At 40.6% G+C, this 19,489-nt stretch overlaps 1 protein-coding gene across 3 annotated transcripts in view; it reads right to left on the minus strand.

Annotated features, from left to right (window-relative positions):
* The window catches only part of LOC110325408 (ubiquitin-conjugating enzyme E2 E2), a 289,650-nt gene that overhangs the window by 247,199 nt on the left and 22,962 nt on the right, over positions 1–19,489 (minus strand). The window lies entirely within an intron of this gene.

Consider the following 19,489-nt stretch of genomic DNA (forward strand, 5'->3'; position numbering starts at 1 on the left):
GAAGCAGTTGGGGAGGAAAGGGTTTATTCGGCTTACATTTCCATACTGCTGTTGATCACCAAAGGATGCAGGACTGGAACTCAAGCAGGTCAGAAAGCAAGAGCTGATGCAGAGGCCATGGAGGGATGTTCTTTACTGGCTTGCTTCTCAGCCTGCTCTCTTATAGAACCCAAGACTACCAGCCCAGAGATGATCCCACCCATAAGGGAACCTCCCTGCTTGATCACTAATTGAGAAAATGCCTTACAGCTGGATCTCATATAGGCATTTCTCCAACTGAAGCTCCTTTCTCTGTAATAACTCCAGCTGTGTCAAGTTGACACAAAACTAGCCAGTACAGAACATCAATACCCTGTGCCAGTTTGTTAACCCTAAAGGAATTATAAACTTTGTTGACTTCTAAACAGTGACTTAACAAGAAGATTTCAAGTTAGGATCTCAATTTTGCTTTCATGACCTTCACCAATATAAGTTCTCTAAAATTCAGTCTCTCAGATATAAAATGTGGCAGATAAGGAAGTCACAGAGTTTGAATAAAGGAGAAGGCACCATTCAACATGTAAGGAGAACTTAATTTTTCCTAAGCTGTGCCTAAACTGTGGATCAGTGGTACACTCTCTTTATCAGACAAGAATTCTATAGGGCTTAATGTTTTATTAGTTTACTATATCCTCACATGTTTTATGTAAAGAGAACTGAAATTTCAGTATCTTTCAAATAGTCCCTCAAATTCCTGAATAAGTTCACAAAGCCATACTGAGAAGACCAGATCAAATACCCCAAGTGACCCAACTTCTAAGTGTACTAACATGCAAAGAAAAGAAGGCCTTTCTCTAAGTGAAATCAGGACCTACAGGACATGTGCAATGCATACCAGGCTGAACATGGACCTGAAGCAAGTTTCTACACCTTTGTTAAGTTCATCACTGCACTGCAGCATTCTGCCTTGGGCAGAATCAGCAAAGCAGACAGTTTTCATTATCTCTTTATATTGCTCTTTATATATAAAAGATACAAAAGATTTTCAGAAGTATGTATTATACTTCTCTAATATCATCACTTACCCAAGCAAAATACCATTATTCCCTTATAACACTTCAATAAAAATGGCAACTAAAATGAAATATTTTGGCTGCTATCATCTGTAAAATCTAAGCAAGTGTTTACAAATGTTAGCATCATGATAAGAAGGCACCATTCCCACAGGCAACCTCACACACAGGTGGCTGTTTACTAATCTCTATGTTTTCTTCTTTGAGGCATTGTTCTAGGATTCAGCCCTAATAAACAAATCTTGAATTGTTAATTGCATCACTGCAGTAACAATAAAAAAGTTGGCCAGCTTCCATTTTGACTATAAAACTCTTCATGAGGAGAATAATGAACAGAGGAAGCCCACCATGTAGACAGGCATGAGCCTGCCAGAAGAAAGGGTTGAATACACAAGCTAAGCTTAGGCAAAGCTATATAACTAATCTATCTTATATGCAAATGCCAATTTGACAATATTCAGTGTGAATGTGATTATTCAAGATTGTCTAGTCTTTCTTGATTACACTTTCTGCACAATGCTCTTCACCTTGAAATTCTCCCTTAACTATGTTTCATTGTTATTGTTTTAAAACACGTTTTAAAATAAGAATAAATTGATTTCAGAATTTATTCTTGTATAGTGGCTTGTTGTTGAATTAGCAGCAGCAAAATTAAAAATCAGCCTAGACTACATAATAAATCCCTTTCTTAAAATGCTGTTATACAATCAAACACATACACATTTCTTTTCCTAACTAAAAGAATGAAAAAGTCGAAGGCTGCAGAGACGTTCAAATGGTCCATGCTAGGGAAAGGGCGTCTTACAGATGAGTCACTGATATAGCTGCAGCTGGGCATGGTAAAGGAGTGGACGAATGAGAGGCCAGGAAAGTAGATGGGTGGGGTGCCAGGGATCACCCTGGCATACCCTGACATTCCCAGGAAAGGCAGGTGGAAAGCCTACTCACGCTTTCTAATCTAACTTGAGGTGAAACAGAAGCCATTGCCTCCTGTTAGATTTAATACTTTCAGGAATATAACCTGGAAATATTTCATCATGAAAGCCCAAAGGCTAAGAAAAAGAAATAGTACTTGTGTGAGAGCCACCTCACATGTTTTAGGTATCACAAAGATATTCAGATATTTAATTAGCTTAATTAATGCCTGGAAAAAAGTCAGTAAATGTGGCAAAATAATTGTGCTCTTACTAACAGTGGTATAACTTTTAGCTGAGCTATAAAACAGTATTATTCTTAGCAATTGCTCAGTTCTCATACCATTTCTTTAAAGTAAGTATATGCTGATCTTTAAGGAAAATCCAGAGTATAAAATATAAAATTTGTAAAACTCAGGAAGGGCTAGGGGAAGGCAATGGGGATGTCTGACTGGAAAACTGTGAGGCTCAAGAGCTCTTTGTTTGCAGTAAGACTGTGTCACAACAAGCTAACTGAAAATAAGGTACATAAAAATGCATACCATCCACCCAACCATGGGCATCAGGCTTAGTGCACTGAACTACAGCATCCAGTCTCCTTTGTGATCACATGACTGTAGTCCTGTGAGGTCATCTGATTATGTGGGAGTGGCAACCCATGCTGCTATCAGCACTAAAAGGACCATTTCTATGTCCCTACCAAGGAAGGATTCAAACCCAAAAGCCTAGTTTCTGCTGAATGCACACCGTACCACACTACCCTAAGGCAGAAATAGTAAGACAAACCATAGATGAGTCAGATTGCTTTTGTTCAAGAAAATGAGGTTAAATCATCTGCCATGCAGAACTGCTGGTCTCATAAAAGCTGAGAGTGTGGTCTGTGATCTGACACAAAGGTGCTCAACTGAGAATGACTGTATTACCAGCATTAAAATCATCTTTCCATTGTACTGGCATTAAGGAGGGAGGTGAACTATTCCATATACTAGAACACCCAGTAAGGGCAATGTCCTTTGACTAAAATTATTGTTTAATCTTTTTAAAGCTATTTCTACTTAATCAACTACTTTCAAATGGAGCAGTTATGACAAGATTTAAGAATCTAGGAGTTGGGGGTGTTAAAGAGATGGTTCAGCAGCTAAAAGCACTTGCTACTCTTGCAGAGAATTCAACTTTGGTTCCTAACACGCATGGTGGGCAGCTTGTACCACCTGTAATTCTGGCTCCAGGTAACTGACTCCTTCTAGTCTCCACAGCACCTGAACTCACAAACACACATGCATGTACACATGTGTACACACACACTCCAATACTAACACTAAAAATACAATTTTTTTAAAAACCTGGGAAATTTGTCAGGCCACAGGAGCGGCTCAGCATGATAGCACTTGCCCAGAACCTGGGAGGACCTGTGCAGCATCACCAGGACCAGGGGCTTTGATAAAGAATCAGGGTATAGTAGGGGAATTGTATATAACCAATGTTATATAGGATTAACATGTAAAGTTTTCCATCAGAAGAACTTGTAAGTTAGAATGTACAACTTCACGTTTCAGTATGAAAACCTGATACCCATAGTCTTCCACGCTCTCAACCATATAAAATGATTATCTGAATACTAACAATCCTCATAAAATAGTAGAGACTATCATCCCTGAGACATATAACTCATGAGGGCAAAGGTTACAGGAATAATTCAAGCCTCTCTTCCACAAACTCAACCAACAGTCTTTGTTTCAATGTATACTCTGGCTTTGTGGAAAGTTTATGATTTTACTAGAAAATGCAGCATGTAAAGGCATCAATGATTCTCACACTTACATGAGGAACAAAGTTCTGTGTAATAGTCCACTACTCTGAAACACACTTTATTTATATGGCAGTGATAATCATGGTAAAAATAACTTTAACACCATCACTTAAGAACTTATTGTATAGCCTTGCAAGCATCTGCCCTGCATATGTGGGGCACTCCAGTTCAAAGTCTATCACTACCAGAGAGAAAAAAAAATCCCTAACGAGGGGTATGAACAGAAGATGAGAGGGCTTTCTATAAATGCTAGTAACATTTGTTATATTATCAATGCATACCAATAAGGAGCAGATTACTGAACGTTTGCTATATTCCAGACACTATTCCAACTAAATGGAAGAGAACCCAGAATACACAGAACAACAGATAAACAAGACAAATGACCGGTGTTTCATCTTAATGAAATAAAGAACAGAGTGAAAAAAGAGAGTGCCATGCTGAGGTAGGGGGATCCCTGAAGGTCTGAATGAGGTGACATTTAAAGAAACACTGGAGGTGAGGGAATTCATGCATGGATTCAAGAAAGTAACAATTCAAGCTGAGGCAAGAATGAGGGAAGGGCACCCTTGGACACATAGGGAAGAAGACAGTGGAAGAGAAAACAACTGTTCAAGAGTGCAGAGGTGAGTAAGTGACACAATGTCAGTAGGCCACAGTGATTGAAGGGCAGCTGAGCTGCCAGCTTTTCCCACAGAAGCCTGGGTACAGTTGCCCTGCTGAGGCTGTATAGAGGAAGGTAAAGCAGGGAGGCCTGCTGGGACTGAAGTGCCCTGGCCAGAATCCACATGCATTCTGAAGACAGGGCCAAAGAGATGGGCTGGCAGAAGGCTGGAGTGAAAAGGGAAGCAAGCTCAGCAAGCTCGAATGAGTCCACCCACAAGTGCATGGATGTCCCCCAGGGTGATCCTCAGGACAAATCACTGGTGAACCCACAATGACCCGAAGGCTGTGGCCTAACTGGACAGATTTACTATTAACCAAATATACAACGCGATTACATGTCTCAGAGATGGGGATTTCAATTTGGTTTTGTTACTTCTAAAGCATCACCAGACATGCAAATGAAGTACTGAGTAGGCAGCTATACTAAGTAGCTAAATTCTAGATGACAGTTTATCTTATAGACAGCTAAACAAAAATAAAGTCTAATCAATAAAACGAAACCTTAAATTCTAACATCTATTTGACTAGTCAATATAACACATTTTCTCCATTATTAACTTTCATTTAATACATCAATGTGATGCTCTATCACAAAACTCCCAGAACACTATTAAAAACCCTCACTGAACTCTTAAGATACCCTAGCAGAGTAATTTCACTCAATTAGTAATTAAAAATGAGTATCAGCCAGCGGAGAAAATAGGCTAAATCGTTATTCAACAATATAAAAGGTTCAAGTTACCCCTTTGGTAAACTATGACTAGAAATAAAATGCCAACAAATTGTGTCAGATTGGAATGCAGTGTTCACTGTAGACTAAGTAAGCCCTGCAGACTCAAAGCGGCATGAAGGTAGCACTCCATGGGTACAAGACTGTTCAACAATGATAGGTTTTCACTGTTAACAAAATGTCATTTTTAAAGATATTATGGTTTTAAAAAAATCCCTCATCATATAAATAGTTAATAGAGTCACACTGTGTAGTGACTTAATAATAATGACCCTCAGAGGTTCATACATTTAAATGCTTGGCCCCCAGTTGGCAGAACTCTTTGGGAAGGATTAGAAGGCATGGCCTTGTCGGAGGAGGTGAGCCACTGGAGGTAGGCTTTGAGGTTTCAAAAGCCTTAACATTCCCAATTAGCTTTCGGCCTTGGGTTTGTGGATGAGAAATAAGCTCTTGGCTATGCTTCCCTATCATGCCTGCCTACCTGCTACCATGCCCCCTGCAATGATGGTCATGGACTCCTAACTCCAGAACTATAAACACTGATAAACTCTTTTATAAGTTGAGACACTTGGTTGCAGTGACTCTTTATAGCAATAGAGAAGTAACTAAGACAAACTGCCAACAGCTGCATGCTGCCGTGTATCAAACATAACCCAAGTTAGGGTTGACCGAATAAACAGCTCTGTCTACTCCCACTTCATATTTTTGTCAGTTTAAGACTGTGTCCTGCAGTTATGATTCTGTAACAGTTGCAAAAACAGAACTAGGAGTCACTGACAGACATAGGGTCTTTACCCAACAGGGAAGAGAGATGCTTTCAAATGGCTAACTCATGAGCACAGCTGTAAGCCTTATAAGAACCACCACCCAAGAATGAAAACTGAGAGACAAGTTAAAGGGGCTGAATGACATTTGCCCATGCAGTCCATGAAAGGGAGCTGTCAGTAAACAAAGCACATGTTTAGCAAATCACTGAAACCTTAAGTATGAGACTACTGAGATTCCTATTTCCCAGTCCCAGAATTTCTAAAACTAATCTACTCTATAGCACTGGCATCCTTGGTAAGTAAAGCCCCAGCATATGAAAACTAGACAGAAATGAGACATGTACTTGTAAAGAGATACAAAAAAGTCAGATCTGGTGGCAGAGAACTATAATCTCAGTTGACTCAATGAGATGAGAGGGTCACAAGTTAAAGGCTTGTATAACCTACAGAATGAGTTCAGGGCCAACTTTGCCAACTTAGCAAGACCCTTCCCCAAAAAGAAAAGAAAAAGAAGGGCTATGAATGTCACTTGGGGAGGAATCTCCCATTTATGAGACCCTGGCAGGCTGAAACAGGAGGGCTGTAGAGTCCAGGCCAGCCTGGGCTCCCAATATCACAAAGACAGAACTGTCCTTTCTACTCAAAATCTTCATTATCAGCCAAAGAAAAAGCCAGCTGGCCTTTAACATACTGTTATTATTAATTATTTCAATTACTTTTTATTCTTTCAATCATTTGCAATGATAGGAATTGAACCCAGGACCTTTATACCTTGGGCAGGTCTGAGCTACTCTGTTCCCCTAGAACCTTTAGACTCCTCTGCTTATTAGCTGGTACACTTGGCACAGTACCATGCTTACAAATCCTTAGCTTTTACTGATTTAAACTTCATCTTGCCTTCCTTTTCTCTATCTTCTCTCACTTAAGGCCTCTTACAGGTGTTGGCTAGTTTTGCCAATGTGACACAGCTAGAGTTCTTTGAGAAAAGGGAAACTCAGTTGACAAAATGCCCCCATCAGATGGGCCTGTGCAGCATTTTCTTAATTAACAATTGATGTGGGAGGGCCCAACTCACTGGGAGGGGGGTTGTGCCACCCCTGGAAAGGTGGTCCTGAATGGTATAAGAAATCAGGCCAAGTAAGCCATGGGGGACAAACCAGTAAGCAGCATTCTTCCACATCACATTCCTGCCTCCAAGTTTCTGCACTGCTTGAGTTCCTGGCCTACTTTTTTCAAGGGCTATGATGTGGAGCTGTAAGCTGAAATGAAGCCTTTCCTCATGAAGGTCTTAACCTAACTTAGACATCTCCCCTACTACACTATTCAGCCTTCATTATAAACTGAATGCTTAATCATTCTAAGTTAAAGACGGCAGATGCAGGTCTTACCCTGGATGATACCATGAAGGCTGAGGTAAAGGGGTAACCAAGTTTCTTTCTGTGGTAATGAAATGTTTTCGAAGTAACAGTAATGTCATGTATACATTTTGGTGAGTACTTCTAACTGGGAAACACTGAATCCAACACTGTAAAATGGTAAATTTTATGAGTTTGAGACCTTTGGTTTTCAAATAACAGCAGTGTGAGGTCCCTTTTTTTAGGGGGGAACCTATGTACTTTAGTATCTCCGTAGCTCAATATTGATCATTGATCAATAGGTAACAGATCATTACTGAAGTTCCCAACACAGTCCTAAACAGACAAGGAAGACACTGCATTCTAGAAACTGCTAAAAGAAGAAAATGTAAGACTCATTTAAAACACATTTTAAAGGAAGACTATAAACGTTCAGATCTTGATATATTTTGGTTGTTCAATGAAAGTACCCAGATAGAACACTTCATCTTCCAAAAGGCACTGGATCTACTTCTGCCTTATTAAAAATGTCCCTTTTCCAGCCATTCCATTAAACCATAAATACTGACTTCTAAAACACCCATGCTTTCCCGAGGAAAGTTCAAGGTCGAAGCCCAATGGTCATTCTAGCCCTTGCCATTTCGTTCCATTTAATTGCTACCACACCATGTGCTCTGCCCAAAAATATGAAGACTTGGCTCTTATATCTATACTTCACTATGACATAAGCAGGACCAAGGATTCACTGTGCTTCACAATGCCAGATCTTGTCCCAAAGCCCAAAGGTTTTTACGTCAAAGAAAAGAACATTATCAAAGCAATGTGGTACTTGAGGCAGGCCTTGAAGTCTACCTGGAGAAAAGGCCACAGTTGACTACTAGTGTAAAGAAAGGCTTCCTGTTGGTATCAGGACCTCTGAAACCCATGACATCACATAGGCGTGACCTGCATACCTGTTGCCAAGGCGACAGCCACCATATTCCCAGAATCCACTTGACTCACCTCCCACCTTTACCTGTGACTATGTCACCATCCATATAAAGAAAGCCTTCCCTCCCCCTCTTCCACTGCCACCTTGCCCCTCTCTCAATAAACCTCAGGTGGAACTGTTTGGCCTGGTGTGGTCCTGAAGCTGTGTGAAGATCACAACACTTCCACTAGGTTTTCAGTAAATAAATAAAACGAATTCTTTTGCTACTATAACACATATCTGTATGCTTCCCAATATCTTTCTCTTATCTTCCAAATAAGCTCCTCCAAGTGCAACAATAAAATCTGAGATTATTTTGCACATTAATTCCCCATCGCCACAGCAATGAAAATCTCAGGTTATCCATGAATACAGAATATTGTGATGGTTACTGAGCTATATCATCAAAGAATAAACTGGAAGACTTTTTAAAAAATTAAACCTTCTTCCGACTTAGTGTATAAGAGGTTAAAAATTAATGTAAGAGCTTGTCAAGAAATACCAACAAGTAAATTAAGGGCATGGTTTGCAAATACATTGTGTGTCTGTTTACTTACATATGAGCTTATCTTTTAAAACTCTCTAACCTCCTAAAGATACTGCACTTTACTAAGAAATATTAGACCCAAATGACTCACACTTATAAAGATAAAGCAAAGCAAAGTACATTATATAGTGAAATTAACATAAAATTATATTTCAGGGGAAAATTAAACTGACAATAAATAACCTCAATTAATGAATTTTATAAACATGAAAAACCTAGTGAGTTTATGTGATGACAAAATAGTAAATTCTGCCTAATGAATTTCCTAATCACTCTCCTTTTATTATTATCAGCAGCTGGTGAGCTAGCTGTCCCCATACAGATGGAAAGCACAAAACCTTTATGGGAAGGTGCTGACAACCGAAGGTCATTTCATGCTAAACTTAGAGAGAGCAAAACATGCAGGCCTTCACTACCTCATAATGTAGAAAAGAATGTGTCTTTTATACACATGACGCTATACTAAGGTCATGAATACAAGGCATGCCTTCATCTGACGGCACATGCATTCACACCTTATAAACAATGCCAAAATGAACAAGTAATCTGTAAACATTAACTTATGTCATCCTCTCGCAGCCCAATAGAATTTTACAGACAAAGAAACATAGTCCTGAGAAGTCATGTATCTAGACCAGGTCACATACAGAAACAGCCTATTGGTCTCTTGAGGAGCCACCACTGTGGAACACTGCCTCTCTCTCACAGTGACAAGTGCAATGGGTATCCTGAGCACAGACGTGTGGTACATGAGGCAGGCCTTGTAGTCTACCTGGACAAAAGGCCACAGCTGACTACCAGTGTAAAGAAAGGCTTCCAGCCTCTAATAAGCCTATCTACCAACTGTCTCACAAGCAGACATGAGAATAGAAAGAGAGGCAGCCCACAGAGCACACTTAAGCCAACATTTTAACCTGTTGCCTCCCCCAGCCTTGAAGCAGGCTGATTCAGACCTTGTTGCCACTAAGCATGGGACCACCTGGGATGGAACCTTCCAACTTACAAAGCAGGTTCTATTGTCTACACCTGCCACTGCTTTCCTCCAAAACATTATCGCTACCTGCTGAGACCCTTGAGACCTTCCCAGACAGCATCCTGCAGATCACCTTCAGCTGGCGAAGGGCATCAAGAACGGAGTGGTGGGGGATGGGCCTCCTCCCTGTATATAAGCTCAGAATTAGTAAACTTGGGGGCTTTGATCAGCTATGTTGTCTTAGCCTTCCCTCCTTGTTCGCCATCTAATCTCTTTCAGCCCCAGCCTGCCTTTCAGGAGAACCCTGTTCGAGTGTGGTTGCCGGTGGTTGCACTCATTAACCTGCACTTAGAATATTCCCAATAGCTCTTTCTCTCTCAAAGTGAAAGCTTAACTTCATTTTCAAGAGATGAGAGCCAGCCATGTATATATAACTGACAGGCTACTAACAACAATTTCTGTACAGGGAAAAACACTTTATTAGAAAAAGACTATAATAATGATATATATCCAACCAGTTCTGCTCAGTCCACAGTGGGACTATGAGCTCTTAAAAGCATTCTTAGGCCCCTGAACCTGATTTGTCAGCATTTAGATCAAGAACTCTGCTCTCCAATGGGAATGCTTTCCTTCTGAGTCAAATTACAAAATCTGCTTGAATAAGGTAGCATGAACACAGCTACTTCTGACATGTCGAGGCAAGCAGACAGCTGAGGAGAGTAAGTACTTATGATGCTATTTTGCCTTATTGCTTACTTAAATATCTCATTCATGGTGAATTTTGAGGGGTGGTATTCAATAAAAGCTGCATACTCTGTCTCAACCTCATGCAATCTGCTTCGGCTTTCCTCATATCCCCTGGTTGTTTGTCTGGATATTTTTTTATTTTGTTTTAATTTTTGGTCAATTTGATAAAAGCTAGTGTCATTCCAGAGGAAGGAATCTCAACTGAGACAACACCTCTCTATAAGATCTGGCTATAGGGCTTTTGTTTTTTTTTTTATTAGTAGGAGAGCCCTGCCCATTGTGAGTGGTACTATCCTAGGGCTGGTGGTACTGGGTCTATAAGACAGCATGCTGAGAAAGTCATGAGGAGCAAGCCTCACAGCACCCTTCCGTGGCCTCTGCATCAGCTCCTGCCTCCAAGTTCCAGTAGTTTGAGTTCCTGTCCTGATTTCCTTCGGTGATAGATTGTGATGTGGAAGTGTAAGCCAATAAACCCGTTCCCCCCGCTTGCCTTTTGGTCGGGTGCTCCATTGCAGCAGTAGCAATCTGACAGCTGGCTACTGTAGCTTCCTCACAAAGTGCTATGGTGCCTGGGCTTGTTTTGAATCCTCTTTGATGCTTTATTTGGCCCCAACTCCATTTTACAAAATCATTTTAACCCATGACACACTGTCCTGTCACCCTCACACCTCTCTGACCCACAGTATCACACCCACACCCCTCTGGCCCACACTATCACTCTCACACCCCTCTGACACAGCCACACCAGACTTCTTCCCACATCCTAAACACTACAGCATGGAGGGCTGGTCCTCTCCATGCATCTGAGCATTCAGCCAAGAAACTAAGCAGAGGACTCTCATCAGAGAGGCCCTTTGCCTGTCATTACTGCCTAAACAAGACAGTACAACCACCACTCAGAGAGCACTATCACTATGTTGGACATTGCAAGTGACACAAAGTTGGGCACACAGTTATATGCCATTACGACAGCAGTTCATGGACAAGACTTGAACATTCTGGAGTCTGGCAGCTGTGCTCTGGCTTCAGCTTTGTGTTTGCTTTGGACTTCAGCATATGAAGCTTATCATTTACAGTCCTCTATACCTTCTTTTTTAAATTTTTATTTAAGAACAACCTCTGAGAATAAAGAGCCTCCCAATCACCAGAAAAAGAGCCCTACTCTGAAACTACTCCACCTTTTTCTTCACAGCCATCATGAGGTCTGTTGACTCCACCCCTTTCTCCTAAAGGCAGCTGTTCATTCTTGTCTTGTTCTGAAACAATTCCTGCTCAGGCTTCAAGGCTAAAGCCCAAGTGCCACCGAGGCTGTAGGTTCCTTGTTTCTCCTTCATAACCAAATAACTAGCACCCAGCATTACTTAATGTTAAATGATTACTAATCTCAAAATTATTCCATACATCCCTGTGCCCTTCCTGGTGGTACTGGTGGTTTTCTGAACATGCTGCCACTTTATACCTTATACATCCCTGCACGATTCTCTGTCCAGCAGCTCTCTCAGTTAACTATCCCACTAACACACTTGCCAGCGAGCTGCTCGATTCTCTGTCCAGCAGCTCTCTCAGTTAACTATCCCACTAACACACTTGCCAGCGAGCTGCTCGAACATCCAAGTTGCTGTTAAATGGCTTACTTCTTACAAGGTGGATGCATCTGGCCACACTTGACATGAAGATAGCAAAGCATTAATTTTAGATAACTACTTTCTTACTTAGGGTTTCCACTGTTGTGAGAAATACCATGACCAAAAGCAACTCGTGGAGGAAACATGAATCTGCTAAGTGTAATTTGGTCTTCAGGATCCATCCGCTCTTTAGGAAAAATGGTAAAATTCTTCAGCAATGTAATATGAAACTAAAGCTACCCAGGGATAGTGCAGGCTATCTAAATAGTTATAAATTACGTAATTTTACAGTAAATTGTACAAGGTTTTATTCTACTATATGAAGATATCTCTGAAAAGCAAAACAACCTATTATATCAATTGTACAACCTTCTAAAGGGTTTGACAACAATTCAATATAGTAATAAATTTAATTTCTTTGTCAACACCTTTTTTCTCTGCACTGGCTCTTGTCCAGACAGGGCCTAACCATACGTAGTTTTAACTGTGAGCCAGGCTGGTTCAGGGCAGGTGCTGAAGTGATATATAAGAACCCAGAAGGAAGGCAAATCGTTTTACCTAAAGCTGGAGAGCATCATGCTAACTCACACACAACATGCTAACTCACACGAAGCCTGACTCACTTCGGGGGGCAGAGGCAGGGGCAGGGACAGGGGCTGAACCACAGCCCACATGGATCTACTTTTTCAGTCATTCCATCTGGAGCTGCTTCTGTGGGTTCTGGCTATGCAGCGCCCTCCTGCAAATTACCAAACCCTGTCCATGCAGACAGACTTGAGCCTCATACCAGAATACCCACTGCTGAAGCCTCTTCCCTAGACTAGCTCTGGACCAACACTTCCTTTCAGTACTCGAAGTTGAACATGTCACCTTCCTTTCGTCAGCTACAAGCAGCTCCCAAGTCATTCCTCTCTGCTTCAGTCCTTACTCCCCAGTTCCATGACTAATGAAAGTGCTCTGTAACATGACAATCTTCAGAAACAGCACAGCAGTCAGAGCAAGCTCAGATGTTAGAGACACCACGGATGAAAGCCCAGGCCTGCCACATGGTAGGTGGCCCTTGGGACTGTCCCCATCTGTGAAACTATGTCTAAAACTATTTGGCACTCACTGAGATCGAATAGTAAAACTCTGGCAAAGCAAGTCTGTTGCCCGTAAGGCTAGACACTGTAAGGAACCATGCTTCCTTGCTTCTCATCCATCCTGAAAACCAGCTGCACATAAAGATCTCAAATAGCAGATGACTCAGGAGTTCGCACCCAGGTGGGCAACATACAGAAAACAGCTGATGCCAAGCACTGGAAGAACAGGTAGCAACAGGGCCCAGGAGGAGGGGTGCAGACCTAGGCAGAGGCCCTCTCATAAGGATTAGTTCTTTTCTTCTGGTCATTTCAAGTTATGATCATATAGCTTCTTTCACACAGTTAGGAGCACATGAAATCCACCTGCTGGCACTGTAGCACAAGATGGACTGAAGCTGACAGATGTGCTTGATTCAATGAGACTATTCTCTTTAGATTTCTGTTGCTGGCATAAAACCATGACTAAACAGAAATTGAGAGGGGAAAAGGTCTATGTGACTTACAAGTCCATCACTGAGGAGAACCAGAATAGGCAGAGCTCAAGGCAAGAACCTGGAGGCGGGAACTACAGCAGGGACCACAGAAGCACACTGCTTACTGGCTTGCTGAGCTTGCTTTCTTACACAGAGCAGGCCCACCTGCCCCGGGTGGTGCTGCTCATGTTGGTGGGGGAGAGGGCGAGGTAGGGCTCTCAGATCAATCATTAATCAGAAAAGGCCCACAGGCCAATCTGATGGAAGCAACTCCTTAACTGAAGGTCTGTTTTCCCAGCTGACACTAGTTATGTCAAGTTAACAGAAACTCACCAACACAGAGATTAGGATAATTAGCTTGTGCACAAATAAAGACTTGAATATTCCATTATTTAATATTACAGTCTTAAGTAAATTTGTATTTAAAAATAAATAGTATGAAAGAAAAGTTTTACTATCAAATGCAAATACCAAATTTTTCACTGTTCTAAAAATAAAATGTGACAACAGGAAGCCTTGTCTTGGAGTAAATTAATAAATAGTTGATAAAAATAAGCTGAAATTGGGGAACATAATGCTCACTGTAAGGAAATAATTTAGATGCACAAGACAGTTTTCAAGCTAGGTTAAACTACAGGGCACTCTGGGAATTAAAATACTGCATATTACACAATAATATGGCACTTTATATCTAAACTACTTCGGCAATAAACCTGAAATAATACCGTGCAGTTATATGTGTGAGCCCTCTAAATAATGAAATGTTCCACAGTCATTATAAACTGCAATCCCGGTGTGATCACTTAAAACATGCTTTCAAGCACATTCTCATACTTAACGCAGGAGACAGCAAAGCAGAGAGACTACAACGGCCACACGTTCTAAGCCCTTTCATCATGCAGCATTCTTATTAAGAGATAAATATTACCTAAAGGAAGATTTGAAAAATAAAATTTTTAAATAGAAAAAGCAAAGCATATATTTGGTGACTTTACAGAAACAGCAATGCTTCCTGGATTTGCCTGGTTCAACAAAACTTCTGTTGCTGGGCAGAAACCATAGCCAAATGCAAAATGGAGAGGAAAGGACCTATGTGGCTTACAGGTCATCAGTTGCCAAGTTGAGGTAAGAGGTGACACACAAGTACCCATGAAGCCCCACTGTCCAATAGGCACCCCCTGCAAGACTGTGTCCTGGAGGAAACATCACCCTCCAAGCAAAGGTGAATGGATACACACACCCCTGCCAGCAATCAAAGGGACCATCTTTAAAAGCATGAAAGAAGGTAAAGAAACAGAGTAGACATTTAAACTCCCAAAGCATGGGTTCTCAACCTTCCTTATGCTGGGACCCTTTACTATACTTCCTCATGTTGTTGTAACCCCAACCATGAAATTATCTCATTTCTACTTCATAACTATAATTTTGCTACCGTTATGAATCACAATGTAAATATCTGATATGCAACCCACAAAGGGGTTATGACCCACAGGTTGAAAAACCACTGTCCTAAAGGACTATAAGGTTAAAAGCCTTTGACGGGGGCCTATGATAGGCCTGGAGTGGGAGAGGGGAAAATGCTGTTGTTCTGCTAAATGTTCACCCTGTCCAACTCTATTCTAAGTGTTGCAGTCACAGATTTGTGCCACTCTAAACCTTGGTCAAAGAATCTTCTTACAGGGATATTGCAGTCTTCTAACTGGCCACAGTGCTGACTACAAGGAACTCTAAGTGCATTGCTGGGGACAGTCCTTTCTATCAGCTCTCAAGGCTCAGGAAGTAGCAGAAACAGCCAATGGCTGGAGAGGAGAGCTGGGGAATGCTGACTTTTGGATATGGTGAGGCTGCATCATGTCACAATGAATGTATGAGACTTCCAAAGAATAAAAAGTATTATTTTTAAAAACCACTTAAATTTATTCAATCCAAATCACTTCCTTTAACTCTGTAGCCCTGACCAAGTTACTTATGCTCCAAGCAGCAACGAGACCAAACCATGCACAATGAATCTCCAACATCCACAAACTGCTATTCAGCTCTTATAACAACCAGAAGGGACAGAAGTCATGAGAACAACTGGACTTCTGAACTGGATGCTCTTCCCGGAGATGACACTAGACAGGCAGAGTCCTCCTTACATCTCAAGACTTCCTGTTCTACAATATGGCTTCAAAAAAATATAAATACGCAGTCATGTATACACATAAACATAATACATACATATTTGCACACATACACACACATGTACATCATACCTCCCTTCATACTGTTTTGATAACTATGATCTAGAAAATTCTTTTCCTCTATTAAGTGGCTTGCTTCATCAGCACAGTAATACAGTAAGAGCTTCTGACCAGTTGTCACAGAAGAGGTGACAACTGAGAACATCTGAATGAATGGGGCAGGAAACAAACTAGCTGGACAATGGGCACATTCTGGTTCAAGTTTACTACAAAGACACACTAACTACAAAGACTGTGTGGCATAAGAAACCACACACACACACACACACAGAGAGAGAGAGAGAGAGAGAGAGAGAGAGAGAGAGAGAGAGAGAACAGAGAGTTCAGCAATAAATCTTCATATTTACAGCCCAGTGATTCTCAACAAGGGTACCAAGATAATTCATTAGAAGCACAGGAAATAATCCCAGGGATTGGCAAATGGGATTAGAAAGTAATTTGTGTTCAGAATAAAGAGATGGCCTATAGAGTGAGAAAAAAACTCTGCCAACTATACATCAGACAGAGGGTTAATATTTAGAATATATAAAGAACAGCAAAAAATAATAAATCATGCAATTAATAAACAGGCTAATATACTAAAAATTCAGTTTTCAAAGGAAGAGATACAATAGCCACTAAACACTTGAAAAAAGTGTTCAATACATTTAGCCATCAGAGAAATACAAATTAAAACTACTCTGAGATCTCATGTCACTGTAGGACAAATGGCCAATACCATGAAAGCAAATACTAAAGAGGCTTTGGGGAAAGAACCCTCACTTACTACTGCTGGATAGGTAAGCTGGTGTAGCCACTATGGAAGATCAGTATGGAAAGTCCTCAGAAAACTCCAGCTGGAACTGTAGCATACAACTTAGCTGTGCCACTTGAGTATAACCAAAGGACTCCAAAGAAAACACATCAAAGCAGGACTTGCACATCTGCACATATTGCTGCTCTATACACGATAGCCAGGAAGAAGCAGCCTACATGTCCATCAACAGACAGACAATGAAAACACGGCACATTTGCACAGTGGAATTTTATTTGGCTTTAAGAAAAATGAAATCATAACATCTATGGGGAAATGCACAGAACTGGAAGTTATTATGTCAAGCAAAATGTGCAGGCTCAGATAAAGACCATGTGTTCTCTCACATGTAGTATGTAGGTTTAAAGTTTTGTGTGTGTGTGTGTGTGTGTGTGTGTGTGTGTGTGTATGTGGATGCATGAAAATGCATGCATGTAGACCATGAAATAGAAAAAGGGGGATCCTAAGGGGAGTGGGAAAATATCTTGAGAGAGAATAAAGAAATCTATCTGGCTGAAAGGAGGAGGGAGAATTTAGGGAAGTCAGTGGGAGGAGCAAGGATGACAGGAAGGAGAGAAGGACACATCAGAACAAAGTAGAATGGCACGCATGGATGAAATTCATGGATGAAAATGCCACAATGGAATCTATTAGTTTGTCCACCAACTTAGTAAACAATGAAAGAGAAACAGAGAAAATCAGAGAACTCACTAGGAAAGCCCTCATTAACAAATAGTATTGGACAACTCAGAGAAACTGGAATTGAACTCTGATCTTATACCATATACAAATTTTAATTCAAAAGGGATGCATAATTTTTCTCTAGCCATAATAACCTCACAGACAAATTCCAGGAGCAGAAACTATTTTTCTTAGATATAAAGTTAGTCATTTTATAATATTTATACTTTAAACTGTAATTTAGACAGAACTATTAGTAAAGGATAACTTAATTCAGCTTTTTAAAAAAAACCATATATTTTACCTTTCTCAAGAACACAACATACAAAAAAATTTTAACACATACAACATGTACTTCCTACATGAAATAATTTAGTCTGTTAAATTACTTGCAGATGCTCTTAACTTTTAAATAACTATTTGAGAGCTCGCTGGGAGATCACATGTTCGGCATTGTATTTTGTCCTTATTACCAAAAAGATAAACAGGTTCATTCAAAACCTATAGGGTGGGGTGGAGTGAGCCAATACTATATAAGACATTATCCTCTGGAAATGGCTCACATAGACAGACAGACAGACAGAGCTGTGTACTGTCTGTTAGTGTCTCAGAAAATGGGATTCTACCACATCTTAAGGAGAAAGTGACACCCCCACCCACAGCCAGACAGCCATAGATAAAAATCTCTCTCCCCTAGGGGTCACCAGAACCAGAAGACCCAGGGGGCATTCTCTCTCCCTCCTTCTGTGAGAGCTGAATACAAAGTGTCCATGAAACCAAAGGACAAGACTTTGTAGCTGATCTATAAGAGATAATAAACACAAGAGATTTCTTCAGAAATGAGAGTTGAATTCAGATTCATGGAGAGACTCTGGCCTTTTCTGGTTTACAGGCAACATTGATTTGCTATATTATTTTAAGTTAGTTTCTTAACTGGTAGACCTTTTCTTTTAATGGCAACTACAAAGCCACTGTCAACTCTGACCAAAAACAGAATGAAGTCAACTATCACCTAATTTCTCTTTCTGAAGACAGGAGCCACATTTTCAGTGAACTACACTTGGGTAAACTGAGCACAGTAGTACTGGTCTGGGATCCCAGGGCTCAGGAGGCTGAAGAAGAGCATGGCTTCAAGGCCAGTGGATACTACATGAGATCCTGTCTCAAAAACAAAAACAAAGAACAAAAACAAAAACCAAACAAACAAACAACCCAGAGAGTGGGGACATATGTCATTGGAGAGAGCTTACCCCAAGTTTCCTTCCAGCGCCACAAAAAGAAATAGAGATGAACAGATTTACTGTGACCTAATCAAACACATGATAATTCAAGCAAATACATATGAAGTTCATGTTTACCAAAAAGTTGCTCTTAAAAGGTTACAAATATAATGAAATAGTTTATTTTTAATAAGAAAGTAACACTATTAAAACAAATGATATCCCAGAAAAAAAATGGATTTTTAAAACTCTAATTTCCCCCCAAGTCAATCTCAGTCACCTGGGGTCACTGTACCCTGCCTGCGTCTCAGGCACAACAGATTCACACATTAAATGGTCTTAACTAGCACATTCAACTGTATGGTCTTTTAACATTATCCCTGTAAGTCTGTATATGGTACACGATGCTCATCTAAAGAAACGAATAGATTCACGGCATACAGAGGCCTCATCAGAACTTTTCCTTCCTGTACCAAGACAAGTTACCAACAACCCACATATCCATGTGACCATCTGCAAAAGGTTTGTTTTCACAGGAAAATAAGGCCAACAAAATCAGAATTACTCTAAATAAATTCAATGGTATTCAATATGGGAAATACTATCATTCCTTTAATCTGCCCTCTTACCTCCAATGTTTGAGACCATCAATTTAAAGCAAGGAAACTCCATGTTGGCCTGGTTCCAACAGTAACCTCATGCCAAAACAAAAATAAAGGCCTTAAAATAGCCCAGCAGCCACTACCCAATTATCGTGCTGGCCTGAGACCAGCACTGGCAGGAAGTTATTTTCTCTTCTTCCTCCATGTACCTGTGTATTAATCACTTCTGGGAAAATACT

This window comes from Mus pahari, chromosome 8 (genome assembly GCF_900095145.1).
Source record: "Mus pahari chromosome 8, PAHARI_EIJ_v1.1, whole genome shotgun sequence".
Lineage (NCBI taxonomy): Eukaryota > Metazoa > Chordata > Mammalia > Rodentia > Muridae > Mus > Mus pahari.